The sequence below is a fragment of the Eschrichtius robustus genome, chromosome 12 (genome assembly GCF_028021215.1).
Source record: "Eschrichtius robustus isolate mEscRob2 chromosome 12, mEscRob2.pri, whole genome shotgun sequence".
Classification (NCBI taxonomy): Eukaryota; Metazoa; Chordata; class Mammalia; order Artiodactyla; family Eschrichtiidae; genus Eschrichtius; species Eschrichtius robustus.
In genome coordinates, this window is record NC_090835.1 from 51,825,093 (window position 1) to 51,846,308 (window position 21,216).

Consider the following 21,216-nt stretch of genomic DNA (forward strand, 5'->3'; position numbering starts at 1 on the left):
GTTGGTTTGGTTTTTGTTTTTTGGCTGCATTGGGTCTTCATTGCTGCGTACGGGCTTTCTCTAATTGAGGCAAGCAGGGGCTACTCTACAGTGCGGTGCATGGGCTTCTCACTGCAGTGGCTTGTCTTGTTGTGGAGCATGGGCTCTAGGCGCGTGGGCTTCAGTAGTTGTGGCACGTGGGCTCTAGGGCACAGGCTCAGTAGTTGTGGCGCAGGGGCTTAATTGCTCTGCGGCACGTGGGATCTTCCCAGACCAGGGATCAAACCCGTGTCCCCTGCATTGGCAGGTGGATTCTTAACCACTGCACCACCAGGGAAGTCCCCATAAGTTTGTTTTCTAGGAACTTTTTAAAAGAAAAATCCATCCCAACCTAGTGTCAGATACTTTGCTGAAATGTTCTATTCAATGAATCTGGCTTTTCTCTTCCTCTCTCTCTCACGTATTACCAAAAATTCAAATATATTAAATTCATTTTCCCTTTACCCACTAATTTTATAATTCCATCAGTGAGAGGCTATCAGGTTTTGCAGGCATGATTCTTTGTTTACAGCTCTCAACTGCTTGTTGCTGATGATTTCATTATCCTCCATATGACTACAGATTTCTTTTCTCCTGGTATTTGCTCCATTCTTTTACAAGGAAATTAAAATCTATTCCAATAGATATTCACTTTAAGTTTTCGGCATCTTTGCCATTTTTCAAAATCTGTCATTACATCTTCTTCACTTCATAATTGCTTCACCATGATTGCAGGAGTTGATGAGCTAGATCCAGAAAAACTCAATGCCCCAGTCCCATACCTTCTTGGCTGTACCCACAGAACTTTGGCGACAGTGTTTTTTTAGTTTTCTGTTGTTGCTGTTCTTTTGTTTTATTGGTTATTGTTGTTGTTCTTAGGGGAAGGAGTATTCCATAGATGGTTCAAATTCCCTTTTCGTCTTTTTTCATACAACATGAATCCTCAGTGCTCGGACATTCTAATATACTCATTTATTTCATTTCCTCCATTTTAATATATTTATTTTCTTAATTTTTCCCTTGAGGAGGAAGAGGGAAGATTTACCAGAATTCTGTATTTCATGAGCTTTGGAATTAGACAAACCTGGGTTCAGATCTCAGCTTTACCACCTACCAGATGAATAATCTTTGGTAGGTTACTGACCTCTCAAAGCACTGATCTCACCTATAACACAGGCATGGCACCATCATCCCCTCAGCATCATTTGAGATTACATGAGCCAGCCTATGTGAAAACCCTTAAAACCCTAACCCTAACCCTAATCCTATCTTACCCTCTCTTAATTCTATTTCATCTTCTGTTCCCTCAGTTGCACACAACTCCACCTCATCCCAAAATCCCCACTCCAAGGCAGCAAAGAATCCTTCTAGAAACCTCCAGAAAACCTTGAAAACCTCCTGTCTGTCTGCCACCCAAACAACACCTCAATGAGACCTGAAGCCCACCAAATGCCACAAATTTCTCAGTGACTTCATCAACTGCAGAACATGGCTCCAACCTAGGATTGTGTAAAAAAGATGGTCCAAGGATTTTCCTAAGACATCTTGTTCTGTCCTCTCAATTCTTTAGTTCCCTAATCAATTTGTTTGGCCCTTGAGTCATCATTGTCAAATCACCCTGCACAAGGGAATTCTGTTTGTTTCTGTTTTATTTCGTTTTTTTCAAGAAAATTCAGAGCCTTGATTCTTTGTTGAAAAAAATAGTTTTGCTTCCTTCTTGATCCCACTCACCATCATTGAGCAAATACAACCAGGAATCCATTTTTACCATAATTAATCCCAATAGTTCTGTCCAAAAGTGACAGTAGCTTTTTTAAAGCTCCATGATTATTCCCACATTTCCAATTAACTCTATCTTTTTGCTGTAAAGTTCAGATGGCTTCCCCTAGGACTGATACTTCCTACTTCTGGAATGTACACTTGCTGTTTTTAGTGCTTATTATTTATAATCTTCTTCTGCTTCCCTAGTTGATGAGCAACAAAATTACTATGGAAGTTCTTCTGGCCACGAAATATCTTAAAATATACTCAAGGGGACCTGAGAATTATGATTTGAAGGAGACATCATGATAGTTACAGTGAGGAACTAATTGAGGAGGGCAGCTTAATTTACTAAATTAGGCAAATGTCACTGGACTCATCCCAGCTTGGAAATAAATACATCACCATCTTCTATCAAATGCTACTCACTATGTCTGGGCAGCCTGCTTTGTATTTTACATGCACTACCTCATTCTATCTTTACAGAAACTTTATGATCTAACTATTATTATTACATCAAGTTTACAGATAAGGAAACTAACACTCTAAAAGGCAAAATAACTTGCCCGGTGTCACACAGCTAGTAGCAATGGACCCAGGATTCAAATTCAGATCAATCTGACTCTAAATCTCAAGCCTTCAAGCTCAGTGCTCTTATGTGTCCCCAAACAACCCAGACCTTTTCATAATGATATTCAGGAATCTCATGGAAATCGATTTGACATTGTAAACCAACAACTGACTTGTAGAGAAAACAAATAATTTCACTTTAGTTAATAAGGTGCAAGAGTCTACAAAGCAATTTTAGGAGCTCAGAAATGAATTATAGACTGCCCTCAGAAGAGAGAGATTGCATTATGAAAAGTGAGCACCCCATGTGATATGTTAAAAGTAATGCATACAACTCAATAACAAAAAAACAAACAACCCAATCAAAAAAATGGGCAAAAGACCTAAATAGGCATTTCTCCAAAGAAGACATACAGATGGCCAATACACACATGAAAAAATGCTCATCATTGCTAATTATTAGAGAAATGTAAATCAAAATTACAATGATGTACCACCTCATACCAGTCAGAATGGCCATCATCAAAAAGTCTACAAATAACAAGTGCTGGAGAGGGTGTGGAGAAAAGGGAACCCTCCTCCTACACTGTTGGTAGAAATGTAAATCAGAGCAGCCATATGGAGAACAGTATGGAGGTTCCTCAGAAAACTAAAAATAGAATTACCATATGAACCAGCAATCCCACTCCTGGGCATATATCCAGACAAAACTATAATTCGAAAAGATACATGCACCCCTATGTTCATAGCAGCACTATTTACAATAGCCAAGACATGGAAACAACCTAAATGTCCATCAACAGATGAATAGATAAAGAAGATGTGGTACATATATACAAAGGAATACTACTCAGCCATACAAAAAAGATAAAATTATGCCATTTGCAGCAACATGGATGGACCTGGAGATGATCATACTAAGTGAAGTCAGTCAGAAAGAGAAAGACAAATACCATATGATATCACTTATATGTGGAATCTAAAATATGGCACAAATGAACCTATCTATGAAACAGAAACAGACTCACAGACATAGAGAACAGACTTGTGGTTGCCAAGAGGGAGGGGGTGTCGGGGAGGGAAGGACTGGGAGTTTGGGATTAGCAGATGCAAACTATTATACACAGAATGGATAAACAAGGTCCTACTGTATAGCACAGGGGACTATATTCAATATTCTGTGATAAACCATAATGGAAAAGAGTATATATATATATATATATATATATATATATATATAACTGCATCACTTTGCTATACAGCAGAAATTAACACAACATTGTAAATCGACTATACTTCAATAAAATAAATTTTTTTTAAAGTAACGCAAAGATCTGCCTTTAATCAAATAGGAATATATCTATGATTTCTACTGGTGATGTCACGCAGGTTCTGCGAACACTACTGTGGTTTGTTTCCAACATTTGAAATATAAGGAAATGCTAAATTTTAGTTAGAGATTAGTGAAAATAAAAGTGTATTTTCCCCCAAAAAAAACAAAAAAAAAATAAAAAGTAATGCAAAGATCTAACAGAGGACACTCTAGCTGCCGAATCCAGAAAATTCCTTTCATTACTTTTTTAAATGCTCCCTCTCCCTCCCTCCTCCAAAAAGAAAAAGAAAAAAAAAAAAAAAAACTGTTGGTTTGTAATCCAGACCAAATGAAATGCTAAATGACAAATATGACAAATTTTACTCCGGGCAATGTAAAGTCCTAAGGCAAAAGAACCCAACTTTTTTACTGAATACACAATATTTTTTATTCATCTGAGGTAAGGCAAGTGTGAGTGAGGTCAGGAGGCAGTGGCAAGACTAGCAGCCGTGTCCATTCTCCACCAGGAATTCCTAAGGACAAAAGAAGAGGGTATAGACAGAGCCACAAACAGCATCAAGATTAAAGGTAGGTCACAATCGGCCAGCTGGGAAATCCTTGCATCCAGCTGTCATCAGGGACATGGAAATAAAGGGGAATATCTGCTTCTGACCTATGTTTTTCTGTGTCTCTTCAAACCCAAAGTTATATTGAAAACGGTTGTAAATATAGGACACATGTCTCACTGCCCATCTCGCAATAAAGTTTCTGGTTTGTAATAAAGTTCCTAAAGTGTTCTTTATAGAAAATGCCCTTTTTCTGTTGCTTTTCTTTTGTCTTCATAATCTCAGTGGTGACATGTTATGAAAGGGCTGTGTGCACTGCTAATAAAAGCTGTGTGCCGGGGTTTGAGTGACCGTCGTGTCTCCAGGCTGCTGGCGGGTTAACACGGCATGATGCCAACAGCGCCTCAAAAAATAACAATAATGTGATTTAGGTTTAGTGTCATTAAACTTGATTAGCTGAGTGAGCTCATGAAAATCCGTAATTAACTAGAAAAACAAGAAGACAGATGTTTTTGCCAGGAAATTGAGAGAGCCTGGTCTTCTGTTAGACTGTTTTTCTTCCCACCTGAGGACCCAAGCCACTGCACTCCTCTCTTCCTATTCACATGCAACTGAGTATCCCCAAGTATGACTCATCTCTTATCTAATCAACACTACCTTTCATGGGGAGGTGGGAGAAAAAGGAAATGCAATTCTTTCAAAGGTGCTGAATCTCATCAGACAAATTAGTAAATGCTCTGAAATATATAACCATTGACCAGCCCTCACTCGTACTCTGAAGTCCCCTGGGCCCAATGGTTCTCATCTGGGGCTGATTCTGTCCCCGGAGGGACATTTGACAACACCTGGAGATAGTTTGGGTTGTTACTACTGGGGAGAGTGCTGTTGGCATCTAGTGGGTAGAGACCAAGGATGCTGCTGAATGTCCTGCAATGCACAGGACAGCCCCCACCGCAGAGAGTCTGACCCAAAATGTCAGTAGTTCTGAGGTTGAGAGAATTGTCTGAGCCAAAGGCAAGCCCAAGATGGACCATCCTCTGACCCAGACCAGCTAAGCCCTCTCACTGGGGAGCCGCATCCTCGGATCCTCAGGTCAGCCCTGAGCCACGCATATTGGTGATTCTGAGAGACAAGACACACAGGTAACAGTATTCAGTAGCCCAGCAGAGGTTCACACAGTGCCGGAAAGAGTCATCGTTTTAGGAGAGCCGGCATCAGTTCAAGAATGCGTGCTTTACATGAGGACCACTCCTTAAGATGGTATTTGTTATAGGGGCTGTGACCTCTCATATTACACTCCGCTCAACTGCTGGGGAAATGGCTTTTTATCACATTCTTCCTCCAGCTTCTCATTTTCAGCTCAGGCCCTTAAAGAGGAGGGCAAGGTCAAGAAACCACAGACTGAGTAATAGGAGAACAGGTTCCACTCACGGACTTTTATACAACTTGGTACAAATAACCTTTGAAACCTAGATTTCCCCAGGCATTAAAATAAGGTTGCTTATAATCTTTCTGTCTCACAGGGACAATTCAGAGAAGTGAAGAAAGACTTTCTAAAACCTCTTATTAATATATAAGGTTGAACCATATGAAATGGCCATTTTCATAGGACAAAATTGGTTGACTATTAGCATTTTCTTTAGGTTCAACTTCATTATGTCAGTCAGGGTTCTCCAGAGAAACAGGTCCCATAGGATGTATATAGATATAAAGAAGGAGATTTATTTTGAGGAACTGGCTCATGCAATTATGGAGGCAACTTCATCTGCAAGTTGAAGGCCCAAGAAAGCTGGCAATGTAATTCCAGTCCAAGCCCACAGGTGTGAGAAACAGGTTAGCCAATGGTGTACATCCCAGTCCTAGCCTGAAGACCTGAGAACCAGGAGTATTGACGTCCAAAGGGAGGAGAAGATGAATGTCCAAGACCCAGCAGAAAGAGTGAATTTGCCCTTCCTCCACCATTTTATTCTATTAGAACCTCCACCAGATTGGATGATGCCCACCCACACTGGTGAAGGTAATCTTCATTACGCTGTTCATTGATTCAAATACTAATCTCATCTGGAAACACACTCACAGACACGCCCAGAAATAATGCTTTACCAGCTATCTGGGCATCCCTTAGCCCAGTCAAGTTGACACATAAAATTAACCGTTAGACTAATACTACCGGTATTTAGGAAGTACTACAGCTATTTATAATTCCCCAAACACTCAATGCTATCCCATCTGAATTTGCAAACACCAGTGAGAGAGATGTTAATTTCAATTAAGGGGGGACCTTCAAAATGGCGGAGGAGTAAGATGTGGAGATCAACTTCCTCCCCACAAATATATCAAAAATACATCTAAAAAAAAATACATCTACATGAGAACAACTCTGACAGGACACGTACTGAATGCTAGCAGAAGACCTCAGACATCCCAAAAGACAAGAAATTCCCCACGTACCTGGCTGTGTGGCTGACACAGTCTTGGTGCTCCAGCTGGGTGTCAGGCATGAGCCTCTGAGGTGGGAGAGGATATTGGTCCATCAGAGACCTCCCAGCCCCACGTAATAGCAAACGATGAAGCTTTCCCAGAGATCTCCATCTCAACGCTAAAACCCAGCTCCTCTCAACGACCAGTAAACTACAGTGCTAAACACCCTATGCCAAACAAGTAGCAAGACAGGAACACAACCCTACCCAAGAGCAGAGAGGCTGCCTAAAACCATAATAATTTCACAGACACCCCAAAACACACCACCAGATGCGGTCCTGCCCACCAGAAAGACAAGATCCAGCCTCATCCACCACAACACAGGCACCAGTCCCCTCCACAAGGAAGCCTAAACAACTCACTGAACAAACCGTACCCACTGGGGGCAGACACCAAAAACAACGGGAACTACGAACCTGCAGCCTGCAAAAAGGAGACCCCAAACACAGTATGTGAAGCAAAATGAGAAGACAAAAAAACACAGAGCAGATGAAGGAGCAAGGTAAAAACACACCAGACCTAACAAATGAACAGGAAATAGGCAGTCTACCTGAAAAAGAATTCAGAGTAATGATAGTAGAGATGATCCAAAATCTTGGAAATAGAATGGAGAAAATACAAGAAATGTTTAACAAGGAGCTAGAAGACCTAAAGAGCAAACAAACAATGATGAACAACACAATAAATGAAATTTAAAATAATCTAGAAGGGATCAATAGCAGAATAACTGAGGCAAAAGAACAGATAAGTGACCTGGAAGATAAAATAGTGGAAATAACTACCACAGATCAGAATAAAGAAAAAAGAATGAAAAGACTTGAGGACAGTCTCAGAGACCTCTGGGACAACATTAAACACACTAACATTCGAATTATAGGGATCCCAGAAGAAGAAGAGAAAAAAAAAAGGGACTGAGAAAATATTTGAAGAGATTATAGCTGAAAACTTCCCAATATGGGAAAGGAAATAGTCAATCAAGTCCAGGAAGTGCAGAGAGTCCCACACAGGATAAATCCAAGGAGAAACAAGCCAAGACACATATTAATCAAACTATCAAAAATTAAATAAAAGAAAAATTATTAAATGCAGCAAGGGAAAAACAACAAATAACATACAAGGGAATCCCCATAAGGTTAACACCTGATCTTCCAGCAGAAACTCTGTAAGCCAGAAGGGAGTGGCAGGACATATTTAAAGTGATGAAAGGAAAAAACCAACAACCAAGATTACTCTACCCAGCAAGGATCTCATTCATATTCAACGGAGAAAGTAAAAACTTTACAGACAAGCAAAAGCTAAGAGAATTCAGCACCACCAAACCAGCTGTACAACAGGTGCTAAAGGAACTTCTCCAGGCAGGAAACACAAGAGAAGGAAAAGACCTACAATAACAAACCCAAAACAATTAAGAAAATGGTAATAGGAACATACATATCGATAACTACCTTAAATGTAAAAGGATAAAATGCTCCAACCAAAAGACATAGATTGGCTGAATGGATACAAAAAGAAGACCCGTATATATGCTGTCTACAAGAGACACACTTCAGACCTAGGGACACATACAGACTGCAAGTGAGGGGATGGAAAAAGATATTCCATGCAAATGGAAATCAAAAGAAAGCTGGAGTAGCAAATCTCATATCAGACAAAATACACTTTAAAATAAAGATTATTACAAGAGACAAAGAAGGACACTACATAATGATCAAGGGATCAATCTAAGAAAAAGATATAACAATTGTAAATAGTTATGCACCCAACGTAAGGGCACCTCAATACATAAGGCAAATGCTAACAGCCATAAAAGGGGAAATCGACCATAACACAATCATAGTAGGGGACTTTAACACCCCACTTTCACCAATGGACAGATCATCCAAAATGAAAATAAATAAGGAAACACAAGCTTTAAATGATACATTAAACAAGATGGACTTAATTGATATTTATAGGACATTCCATCCGAAATCAACAGAATACACTTTCTTCTCAAGTGCTCATGGAACATTCTTCACGATAGATCATATCTTGGGTCACAAATAAAGCCTTGGTAAATTTAAGAAAATTGAAATCATATCAAGTATCCTTTCTGACCACAAGGCTATGAGACTAGATATCAATTATAAGAAAATATTGTAAAACACACATACACATGGAGGCTAAACAATACGCTACTAAATAACCAAGAGATCACTAAAGAAATCAAAGAACAAATCAAAAAATACCTAGAAACAAATGACAAGGAAAATACAATAACCCAAAACCTGTGGGACGCAGCAAAAGCAGTTCTAAGAGAGAAGTTTACAGCAATACAATCCTACCTCAAGAAACAAGAAACATCTCAAATAAACAACCTAACCTTACACCTAAAGCAATTAGAGAAAGAAGAACAAAAAAATGCCAAAGTTAGCAGAAGGAAAGAAACCATAAAGATCAGACCAGAAATAAATAAAAAACAAATGAAGGAAATGATAGCAAAGATCAATAAAACTAAAAGCTGCTTCTTTGAGAAGATAAACAAAATTGGTAAACCATTAGCCAGACTCATCAAGAAAGAAAGGGAGACGACTCAAATCAATAGAATTAGAAATGAAAAACGAGAAGTAACAACTGACACTGCAGAAATACAAACAATCATGAGAGATTACTACAAGCAACTATACGGCAAAAAAATGGACAACCTGGAAGAAATGGACAAATTCTTACAAAAGCACAACCTTCCGAGACTGAACCAGGAAGAAATAGAAAATATGAACAGACCAATCACAAGCACTGAAATTGACACTGTGATTAAAAATCTTCCAACAAACAAAAGCCAAGGACCAGATGGCTTCACAGGCGAATTCTACCAAACATTTAGAGAAGAGCTAACACCTATCCTTCTCAAACTCTTCCATAATAGAGCAGAGGGAGGAACACCCCCAAACTCATTCTATGAGACCACCATCACCCTGATACCAAAACCAGACAAAGATGTCACAAAGAAAGAAAACTACAAGCCAATATCACTGATGAACATAGATGCAAAAATCCTCAACAAAATACTAGCAACCAGAATCCAACAACACATTAAAAGGATCATACACCATGATCAAGTGGGGTTTATCCCAGGAATGCAGAATTCTTCAATATATACAAATCAATCAATGTGATAAACCGTATTAACAAACTGAAGGAGAAAAACCATATGATCATCTCAATAGATGCAGAAAAAGCTTTCGACAAAATTCAACACCCATTTATGATAAAAATCCTCCAGAAAGTAGGAATAGAGGGAACTTACCTCAACATAATAAAGGCCGTATATGACAAACCCACAGCCAACATCATCCTCAATGGTGAAAAACTGAAACCATTTCCTCTAAGATCAGGAACAAGACAATGTTGCTCACTCTCACCACTATTATTCAACATAGTTTTGGAAGTTTCAGCCACAGCAATCAGAGAACAAAAAGAAATAAAAGGAATCCAAATGGGAAAAGAAGAAGTAAAGCTGTCACTGTTTGCAGATGACATGATACTATACATAGAGAATCCTAAAGATGCTACCAGAACACTACTAGAACTAATCAACGAATTTGGTAGAGTAGCAGGATACAAAATTAATGCACAGAAATCTCTTGCATTCCTATACACTAATGATGAAATACCTGAAAGAGAAATTAAGGAAACACTCCCATTTACCACTGCAGCGAAAGGAATAAAATACCTAGGAATAAACCTACCTAAGGAGACAAAAGACCTGCATGCAGAAAACTATAAGACACTGATGAAAGAAATTAAAGTTGATACAAACAGATGGAGAGATATACTATGTTCCTGGATTGGAAGAATCAACATTGTGAAAATGACTATACAACCCAAAGCAATCTACAGATTCAATGCAATCCCTATCAAACTACCAATGGCATTTTTCACAGAACTAGAACAAAAAATTTCACAATTTGTATGGAAACACAAAAGACCCCAAATAGCCAAAGCAAGCTTGAGAAAGAAAAACGGAGCTGGAGGAATCAGGCTGCTTGACTTCAGACTATACTACAAAGCTACAGTAATCAAGACAGTGTGGTACTGGCACAAAAACAGAACTACAGATCAATGGAACAGGATAGAAAGCCCAGAGATAAACCCACACACATATGGTCACCTTATCTTTGATAAAGGAGGCAAGAATATACAATGGAGAAAAGACAGCCTCTTCAATAAGTGATGCTGGGAAAACTGGACAGCTACATGTAAAAGAATGAGACTAGAACACTCCCTAACATCAAACACAAAAATAAACTCAAAATGGATTTAAAGACCTAAATGTAAGGCCAGACACTATAAAACTCTCAGAGGAAAACATAGGCAGAACACTCTATGACACAAATCACAGCAAGATCCTTTTTGACCCATCTCCTAGAGAAATGAAAGTAAAAACAAAAATAAACAAGTGGGACCTAATGAAACTTAAAAGCTTTTGCACAGCAAAGGAAACCATAAACAAGACAAAAAGACAACCCTCAGAATGGGAGAAAATATTTGCAAAGAAAGCAACTGACAAAGGATTAATCTCCAAAATTTACAAGCAGCTCATGCATCTCAATATCAAAAAAACAAACAACCCAATCCAAAAATGGGCAGAACACCTAAATAGACATTCCTCCAAAGAAGACATACAGATTGCCAAGAAACACATGAAAGGATGCTCAACATCACTAATCATCAGAGAAATGCAAATCAAAACTACAATGAGTCCACTCTCTAAATCTGCGTCTTTATTCCTGTCCTGACCCTAGGTTCTTCAGCACCATTTTATTTTATTTTACTTTTTTAGATTCCATATATATGTGTTAGCATACGGTATTTGTTTTTCTCTTTCTGACTTAATTCACTCTGTATGACAGACTCTAGGTCCATCTACCTCACTACAAATAACTCAATTTCATTTCTTTTCATGGCTGAGTAATATTCCATTGTATATATGTGCCACATCTTCTTTATCCATTCAACTGTCGATGGACACGGGGAGGGGGAAGGGTAAGCTGGGACGAAGTGAGAGAGTGGCATGGACTTATATATACTACCAAATGTAAAATAGCTAGTGGGAAGCAGCTGCATAGCACTGGGAGACCAGCTTGGTGCTTTGTGACCACCTAGAGAGGTGGGATAGGGAGGGTGGGAGGGAGACGCAAGAGGGAGGGGATATGGGGATATATGTATACATATAGCTGATTCACTTTGTTATACAGCAGAAACTAACACACCATTGTAAAGCAATTATACTCCAATAAAGATGTTTAAAAAATAAAATAAAATAAAATTTCAATTAATATTCCTACTTTATAAATAGGGAAACTGAGGCTGGAGAGGTTCAATTACTAGTCCAAGACAGCACAGTTAAGATGCTGTAGAACTAAGACTCAAACAGAGAAGATTTCAGATCATAAATTTTTCCCACCAGCTGCTCAGCCTGAAGCAAGTAAAACACACTGCCATCTATTATTTGATGGGACCATTACACTCTGCGGAAGAAAAGATTTTACACCATAACCAGGATTAAAGTCAAAGTAAGAGTTGGCTTTATTCGCAGCTAAGAACCCTTGCCAAGAGGGAAGACAAGTCCCATTCAGGCTCACACAAGATCTGCATTAATTCAGAAGAAAAGGGAACCCCAGGTTGGTAAGAAAAGACCTCGGCAACAGCATCCTCACTTCCTCAGGCCCCTGGACCTGATGCACTCCCCTCTCCTGCCTCTCAAACCCACAGATGCACAAACATTTTTAATGAGCTTGGTGTCAAACCGCAATCATCACAGGAGCAGGCCCCAGGTTTCTGATCAATGTGAGCAATATATAGCCTTCCCCGGGCCCTGCCCGTCACCCTCACCACCTGTTCAGCAGTTCTGCAGTGCTATTTTTAGTGTGTTAAGTTAACAGAGATCCCTGGAGTGATGTGGAAAGGGGAAAGGCACTGGAAAAGTGCTGCTAAATTTGTAACCTGACAGAGGCCTGCAGCTAGAGTTTCAGTAGGGAGGTGATGGGGGAGCGAGGTGAAGAGCCCACAATCAGTTCATGTCTTAACTGATGGATACTGTTTCAGGCTGCCCCGGCCTGGGCAGGGGGAGGAGAGACCAGCACAATTCTCCTTCTGCCTCAGTGATAAAGTAGATGAAATAAATGATGTGGGGGAGGGATGGACTAGGAGTTTGGGATTAGCAGAGGCAAACTATTATATATAGGATGGATAAACAGCAAGGCCCTACTGTATAGCACAGGGAACTACATTCAATATCCTGTGATAAACCATAATGGAAAAGAATATATATATATAACTGAATCACTCTGATGTACAGAAGAAATTAACACAACATTGTAAATCAACTCTACTTCAATAAAATAATTTTTTTTTAAATAAATTAAGGGAATTCCCTGGCATCCAGTGGTTAGGACTCAGCACTTCCATTGTTGGGGCCTGGGTTCAATCCGTGGTTGGGGAACTAAGATCCCGCAAGCCTCGCAGTGCAGCCAAGTAAAAAAAGAAAACAAAAAAACAAACAAAAAAAAAGACAGCACTGTTCTTTGAGCTTAACCTTTAAAAATAAAATAACATAAAATAAATGATGATTCCATATATATGTGTTAGCATACGGTATTTATTTTTCTCCTTCTGACTTACTTCACTTTGTATGACAGTCTCTAGTTCCATCCACCTCACTACAAATAACTCAAGAGACCCAAGAGGGAGGGGATATAGGGATATTTGTATACGTATAGCTGATTCACTTTGTTATACAGCAGAAACTAACACACCATTGTAAAGCAATTATACTCCAATAAAGATGTTTTAGAAAAATAGATGATGAAATGAAATTAAAATAATAGTATTCAGGGAGGAAAATCAGCCCATAAGCTTACATTACATTAAAACATATGTTAGGAAATAAAAACCATTCACTCTTAACTGATGTCAAACCTTTGGTTTCATATTCAAATAACCTCTACCCTAACATTCCCTCTGGAAAGCTGTCAGTGTAATTAGAGCTATAACAAAGGACATACAGACTTACCCAGGAAAGAAAATTATGACAGGCTTGATCAAAATTACCCTATAAATATCACTTTGCTGTTTTAACTACCATGTTTTAGTTCTAGGGCCATGAAAATGAGTCATATGCTACCAAAACCAGGCATGAAATTTGATTAATTTCTTTTATGGCAGCCACAAGTACAGATGTGCCCACTGAGAGGCTCGCCCTGTGATTCATGTATATAAGGTCCCTGGTGGGCAGGTCCCTAAATGTGAAAGTTATACTGAAAGGAAGGCTGAGGGAATAAAAATAGAAACCAAGAACTTTTTCTCCACCTTCTGCTGCTAAGCCATGAACATCCCAAGTGAGGTTTCCCTAGAATGGCAAAAGATGGAGTAACTTTTGGCCAAGGGAAGTGCATTGGGCACCACCATCTAACTACTCAACCTTGCACATCTTTCTGATTTTTTTATTCCTTGACAACTTTAGAAGGTGATGGGTTTTCACCAAATTTGGAAACTACACCAAGAAACACAAAGGCAATTTGGGGGTGAGGCGGAGAAAAAGGAAGAGAAAGAAAAAAGTACAGTTCCATCTGCCTTCTTGGAACAATAGGTTGACGAATGAACATTTTCAAAGGATGATTTTTTTTTCCTATCATTTTTGTTGTCGTTTATTGAACTTCACTATGAAGACTGAAGTTACAAAGGAAAATGTCTTATGAAGGGGAGAAAAATGACTTATTCCCATCACAAAACCAAATAAGGAAGCATCCCTACCATTTACTACATTGTTCATACAAACATAGGTCGTTTTACCTTGTTTCTGAATAAGAACATGGTCAGATACTACTTCCTCTAGAAGTGGGAATCAGAGGTTTTGAAACCTGTTCACTGATGCAAGATTTGATTCTGACTGACTTGTCAGAGGAACATGAAATTTTTATCTCTCTGGGTCCATGGGAAAAAAGGCAAGGCTCTCTTTTCATAAAGGCTTTTGTTTAAAATATAAAATGTTAATAACTAAATTAAGAGGATTATTAACAGAAAGATTTAGAGTTTCCAGACCGCTGGTTCAAGACATGTGGAACATCTGAAAGGTCAATCTAGCTTATTTTACAAATCTTCCAGATTTGTTTAGGTTTTTTTTAATATCTTTATTGGAGTATAATTGCTTTACAATGGTGTGTTAGTTTCTGCTGTATAACAAAGTGAGTCAGCTATACGTATATAAATATCTCCATATCCCCTCCCTCTTGCGTCTCCCTCGCACCCTCCCTATCCCACCCCTCTAAGTGGTCACAAAGCACCGAGCTGATCTCCCTGTGCTACGCAGCTGCTTCCCACTAGCTATCTATTTTACATTTGGTAGTGTATATATGTCCATGCCACTCTCTCACTTCGTCCCAGCTTACCCTTCCCCCTCCCCGTGTCATCAAGTCCATTCTCTACGTCTTTATCCTGCCCCTAGGTTCTTCAGAACCCTTTTTTTTTTTTTTTTAGATTCCATATATATGTGTTAGCGTACGGTATTTGTTTTTCTCTTTCTGACTTACTTCACTCTGTATGACAGTCTCTAGGTCCATCCACCTCACTACAAATAACTCAGTTTCGTTCCTTTTTATGGCTGAGTAATATTCCATTGTATATATGTGCCACATCTTCTTTCTCCATTCATCTGTTGATGGACACTTCGGTTGCTTCCATGTCCTGGCTCTTGTAAACAGAGCTGCAGTGAACATTTTAGTACATGACTCTTTTTGAATTATGGTCTTCTCAGAGTATATGCCCAGTAGTGGGATTGCTGGGTCGTATGGTAGTTCTATTTTTAGTTTTTTAAGGAACCTCCATACTGTTCTCCATAGTGGCTGTATCAATTTACATTCCCACCAACAGTGCAAGAGGGTTCCCTTTTCTCCACACCCTCTCCAGCATTTATTGTTTGTAGATGTTTTGATGATGGCCATTCTGACCGGTGTGAGGTGATACCTCCTTGTAGTTTTGATTTGCATTTCTCTAATGATTAGTGATGTTGAGCATCCTTTCATGTGTTTCTTGGCAATCTGTATATCTTCTTTGGAGAAATGTTTATTTAGGTCTTCTGCCCATTTTTGGATTGGGTTGTTTGTGTTTTTTGATATTGAGATGCATGAGCTGCTTGTATATTTTGGAGATTAATCCTTTGTCAGTTGCTTCCTTTGCAAATATTTTCTCCCATTCTGAAGGTTGTCTTTTCATCTTGTTTATGGTTTCCTTTGCTGTGCAAAAGCTTTTAAGTTTCATTAGGTCCCATTTGTTTATTTTTGTTTTTATTTCCATTTCTCTAGGAGGTGGGTCAAAAAGGATCTTGCTGTGATTTATGTCATAGAGCGTTCTGCCTATGTTTTCCTCTGAGAGTTTTATAGTGTCTGGCCTTACATTTAGGTCTTTAATCCACTTTGAGTTTATTTCTGTATATGGTGTCAGGGAGTGTTCTAGTCTCATTCTTTTACATGTAGCTGTCCAGTTTTCCCAGCATCACTTACTGAAGATGATGTCTTTTCTCCACTGTATATTCTTGCCTCCTTTATCAAAGATAAGGTGACCATGTGTGTGTGGGTTTATCTCTGGGCTTTCTATCCTGTTCCATTGATCTATAGTTCTGTTTTTGTGCCAGTACCATACTGTCTTGATTACTGTAGCTTTGTAGTATAGTCTGAAGTCCTGGAGCCTGATTCCTCCAGCTCCATTTTTCTTTCTCAAGATTGCTTTGGCTATTCGGGGTCTTTTGTGTTTCCATACAAATTGTGGAATTTTTTGTTCTAGTTCTGTGAAAAAGGCCATTGGTAGTTTGATAGGGGTTGCATTGAATCTGTAGATTGCTTTGGGTAGTACAGTCATTTTCACAGTGTTGATTCTTCCAATCCAAGAACATGGTATATATCTCCATCTGTTTGTATCATCTTTAATTTCCGATTTGTTTTGATTCTACAGAGACCCACTGGCCATCTACTCAGTTCCTCTTTGGGAAGCTAGGAGGAGGTGAGAACATGTCCCAGAATGCACCTGTCACGTACATTCAGCCCCATCATCTGGGGTGGGGGGTAGGAGCTGCTCTTCCCATTGGCTGCCCTGAGGAGCCCCAACTGCAGTGGGAGGGAAGGACAAGAGGACTCGAGGTGGGGATGGCATGAGAATATTACCAGTGTCAGGAAGATCATCAAGGCAGGCTGAGGAGGTCTTGCCCAAACCCAGTCAGAAACTACAGAGGGTAAGGTTTTTGACCCACATGTCTTCAGCTGAAACAACCTTCACATTTCGCCTTTATCATCACAGAGCATCCCACAGTTTTTCAAGCATCATCCAGGACTGCTGTCCATCTGTCCTCCTGAGGTATTGCTGGCCCTGCCACCAGACTGTCTATCTGTTTCCATCAGACATTGGCCTTTTGGTTATAATAGCTAGTGAAAGCCAAGCATTGATTTTCTGAGCCAGTTATTAGCTCTGTCTCACCGAAAGCCATATCGTAAGCCCTGTATCTGATGAGCACCATTTTTTTCAGTGAGAAATTGGAGACTGTCATTATCTCTGAGTACACAGAGGAGCCTCTACCCCCACTGAAGCCATCCAAAAGCCAGAAAAAAGCTGGAGAAGCACCATTCTGGCTGCCATTATCCTAGCATGTTCAGTGGACTAACCTACTCTTCAAATCCACCAGTGGAGATTTCGAACCTGGGTCCCACTTATGTAATGAGAAGGTCCTTTGTAACAGATGGACTTCCTCTAGCCCTCTCCCACTCAGGCATTGAACCCCACAACTGGGGAATACAACCTGAACCGGCCAAACTATCATCTGACCTTTGGCATTTCGTCTTCACATTTCTGTCTGAATCTCAAATCTAACTGAGGGTGGGGGGAGAAGCCAGCATTAGATTAATAAGATTCATGGGGAAATAATGATTACCTAATTTAGCAGTGAAGAGAGGATGGGAACAACCTTCAAATGTCATCATCCGAGGCACTGTTGAAATGCCTCCTTTCTCTGACACAGTTCTGTCAATTAGCTGAGCACAGCAATTACCATTCCTTTCTCTTTTTTATTTGCAAAGGACCAAAACTTTGTAAGGATGATAAATGACTCCCTGGAAAATTCAATGCTGGTTCTGCTAAATTTGCACTTTCCATATTGTAAGGGTTTTGGTGGATTTTTTTTCCAGTTATTTCTCATAATCAGTGGGGTAAGCAGCTAGGAGGAAAAAAAAAAAAACCACCTTGTGTAGACTTCAGAGATGGGGGCCTTACAAGAAATCAGACACACTCAGATCTGTCCAAATGACCAGCAAATGAATACCTATCTCAGTGTAATTAGTACAGTCGAGGACATTGTTAGCCAAATGATGAAGTAAATCTCATTTTAATTGTTTTGAATCCTATTCCCATTCCCCTAAAAAGAAGAAAAGGAAATGTATTCAGATTATGACATTTGAGAATTCTGGACTCATTAGCGTTTCATGTAACACAGCACAGAATTAAAGAAGGAGCGAATCCACAGTGTTCCCCTCACTGCAGCGTGTACCTCGTTAATGGCACATAATTAAGGAGGTGTCAGTGTTGGTCCCAGGTCTCAGTTGACAATGTCTCACAAAACAGCATCTTCAGTCCAATACAACAGCCAGCTTACAGTGGTTAAACCTGTTCGTTAAAAAGAAGACAAAGGAGACCTAATTTTGCTCCAGTGCTAGGACAGGGGACAAAAAGAATAGGGAGGGGGACACTGAGACATATCCTGAACCAGGTTTCAGAAGTTTCTGTAGCCTTGGGGGCTCCCCACAGCAATAGAAGAGGAGGAGGCAAGAAGGAAGTGAGGAAAACCAGGCACAGATAGAGACCAGGGAAGGAATGGTGAAGGAGAAAACTGGAGAGGAGAGACAAGGAGACAGAGGCCATTCCGTCTGTCATTGCCCTCTCATGCCAAGACAGACTGCCCTCCACAGGCTACAACTAACGTCACAGTAAAGGAAGAGGTAACAGGAGAAACTGGGCAGGCAGAGCAGCCTAGAGATGTCTGTTTCAGAGACTCTCCACCCAGAAGAGCCCAGCAGCAGCCCAACTCCCCACATCATCTGGCTGAAGAAGTCTTTTCCATTATTCACTGCTGTATTACAAACCACCCAAAACCAGTGGCTTAGAACAATGACGATCTATTCTTCTTCATGATTTTGCTGGGGGGATGAGTTCTGCTCCAGGGGGTGTAGCTGTGGTCACTCCTCTGGCTGTGTTCAGGCAGACTCTGGGCTGGGGCTGGGACTTCCAAGATGGTCCCTGAGCATGAAGGGTGTTGGTGCATGTGGCATCTCATCGGGTGGTCATCTGGAGCCTCTTTACAGCATGGCGGCCAACTGCCAAGAGAGGCTTCCAAGAGGACAAGCCCCCAAAGTGCGAGCACTTATCTAGCCCCTTCCTGCTTTATGTTGACCAATGACCCATTGGCCAGAGCAAGTCACAAGGCCAAGTCCCAGGTTAGTGCGGGAGGGGATGCCCAAGGGTGTGTGTTCCAAGATCCATGGTTCACTGGAGAACACCAGTCTACCACAAGGGCACAAGCCTTCTCAGAATCAAAGCCCTTTCTGAGGCTTCACCTCCTTTCCACTGAGGCTGCTGGAAGGCATGTGACACAGCAATGCTGTAGAAACTGCCATGGATTTGAGGTTTGCTCACACACACACACACACACACACACACACACGCACGCACCTCCAGTGTTTCTTTGCTCTGTAAATGGTACCACGATCCATTCCACTGTGCATATCAGATCCTCCCTTGATATCACCCTCTCCTCCTCACACCCTAACTCAGCCCATTACCAAATCCCCTTCAGGGAAGGACATCAATTTAGGGAGGACACTATTCAACCCGATACAATTCGCACTAAGCATGTGGCAGCACTGAATGAGTGAACGGACAAACGAACAGACCAATGCAGGGGTGGATGGTCAACCAGGGGAAACCAGCCACCACTGCACGCCAAGACCACCAGATGGGCCTTTGTGAGTCCCCGCTGGACACTGATCTGTGAAGGGGAAAGCTACCTTGGGCCTCTGGCCTCTCTTTTGGGGATGGATGTTCAAAATACAGTGTTTTTAAAACACTGCAGAAAGCGCAGAGACACCTCTCAAAGTGAAAAGGCAACGATGCCCAGAGTAGTGAGCCTCCAGGCTTCATGCAGGGGGATCTTCGGAGCACACGATGTGTCTGACAGGCGGCCACCCCCCGGTCTCTCACACCCCCGAGCTCAGTTCTCCCAGACTATCGTTTTTCTTAATGAGGCCTGAATTTGGGTTCATCCAACATATGACAAGTGCCCAGAGAGGGCCCATCTTATTTCCATGCTCAGCCCTCATTAGAAGTCTCAGCTAAGAGGCTGCGAAGCCCTGACACTGCACATTTATTTAGAACTGCAAGCACCTGTGCGCTAGAAAACCAGGCCAGCAGAAAGTCTGGCCTCCTAGTCGCCACTCCCGTCCCCAGCAGCCTCTATTCTCAGGGTCAGCCTGTCCTCCCTCACCCCCATCTCAGCCCAGCCCGAAGCCAGAAGTCACAGTGATTCATGCACTTGATGAAGGCAGGGCCCCCCCGCCCCACACATGAGCACCTGGACAGACAGCCTCATCAGTGCAGTCCCCTCCCACGCTAAGGTGCTTCCCACCAAGGCTTAAAGAAGAAATCATTATTGTAGGGCTGGGAGACATAGGAAATAGCATTAGCCTAAGGAGGAAGCAGATTTCCTGAGCCCAGCTGAGAAATACAATTAAGGTGTAATATTTTGTCAAGGCTTGTCCTCCTCCTGACTGCTTACCAGTATTAAGAGACAATTTATACTTTGCAATTCTCTGGGGTGGTAAGTATACCTCACAGCAGGCAGGTGAGATTAAACTGTCCGTCATGAGGCGCTGGCCTTCCCATGTTGCTACACACACACAGCCGGGGAGATGCCAGCCCCTGGCCCTCGGTGGAGCTGCGGACCTGGAGCCCTAACAACCGTTAAGCAGGACGCACCATCTCCCCCTTGACCTTAACTATTGCTGGGAAACTGGAATCAGGACCAACAGGAAGATACAGGACCCTCCTTACACACGGGGCATGGGGGCGTTCCCCTCTTCAACACACAAGATAAGATGTCTTAGCTTTACTTCCAAGGGTCTCTGGTCCCCCAACAAGTTGAAAGTGGGGTCCATTGGGGGCCCCCCTTCCCGCAGGGAATTCTGTCACTAAGCTGAAGGCACCCTGATTAGCTCACTTCCTCATACAGGTTCATGTGATGCACACATTCAAATAAGTTCATGCATCTCCGAGGGGACACATTTAGCCTGTCTTGAAATCCAGTCAGCCTGGATTTCTCTCTCTGTTATAAAGGGTTTCAGCACATTGAATAGCTGAAAATCTGTTGACTCTCCTTATCTTCCTAAGTTTTATTCACTTGAAAATGAATGCTCATGTCCACAAAAAGACCTGCAC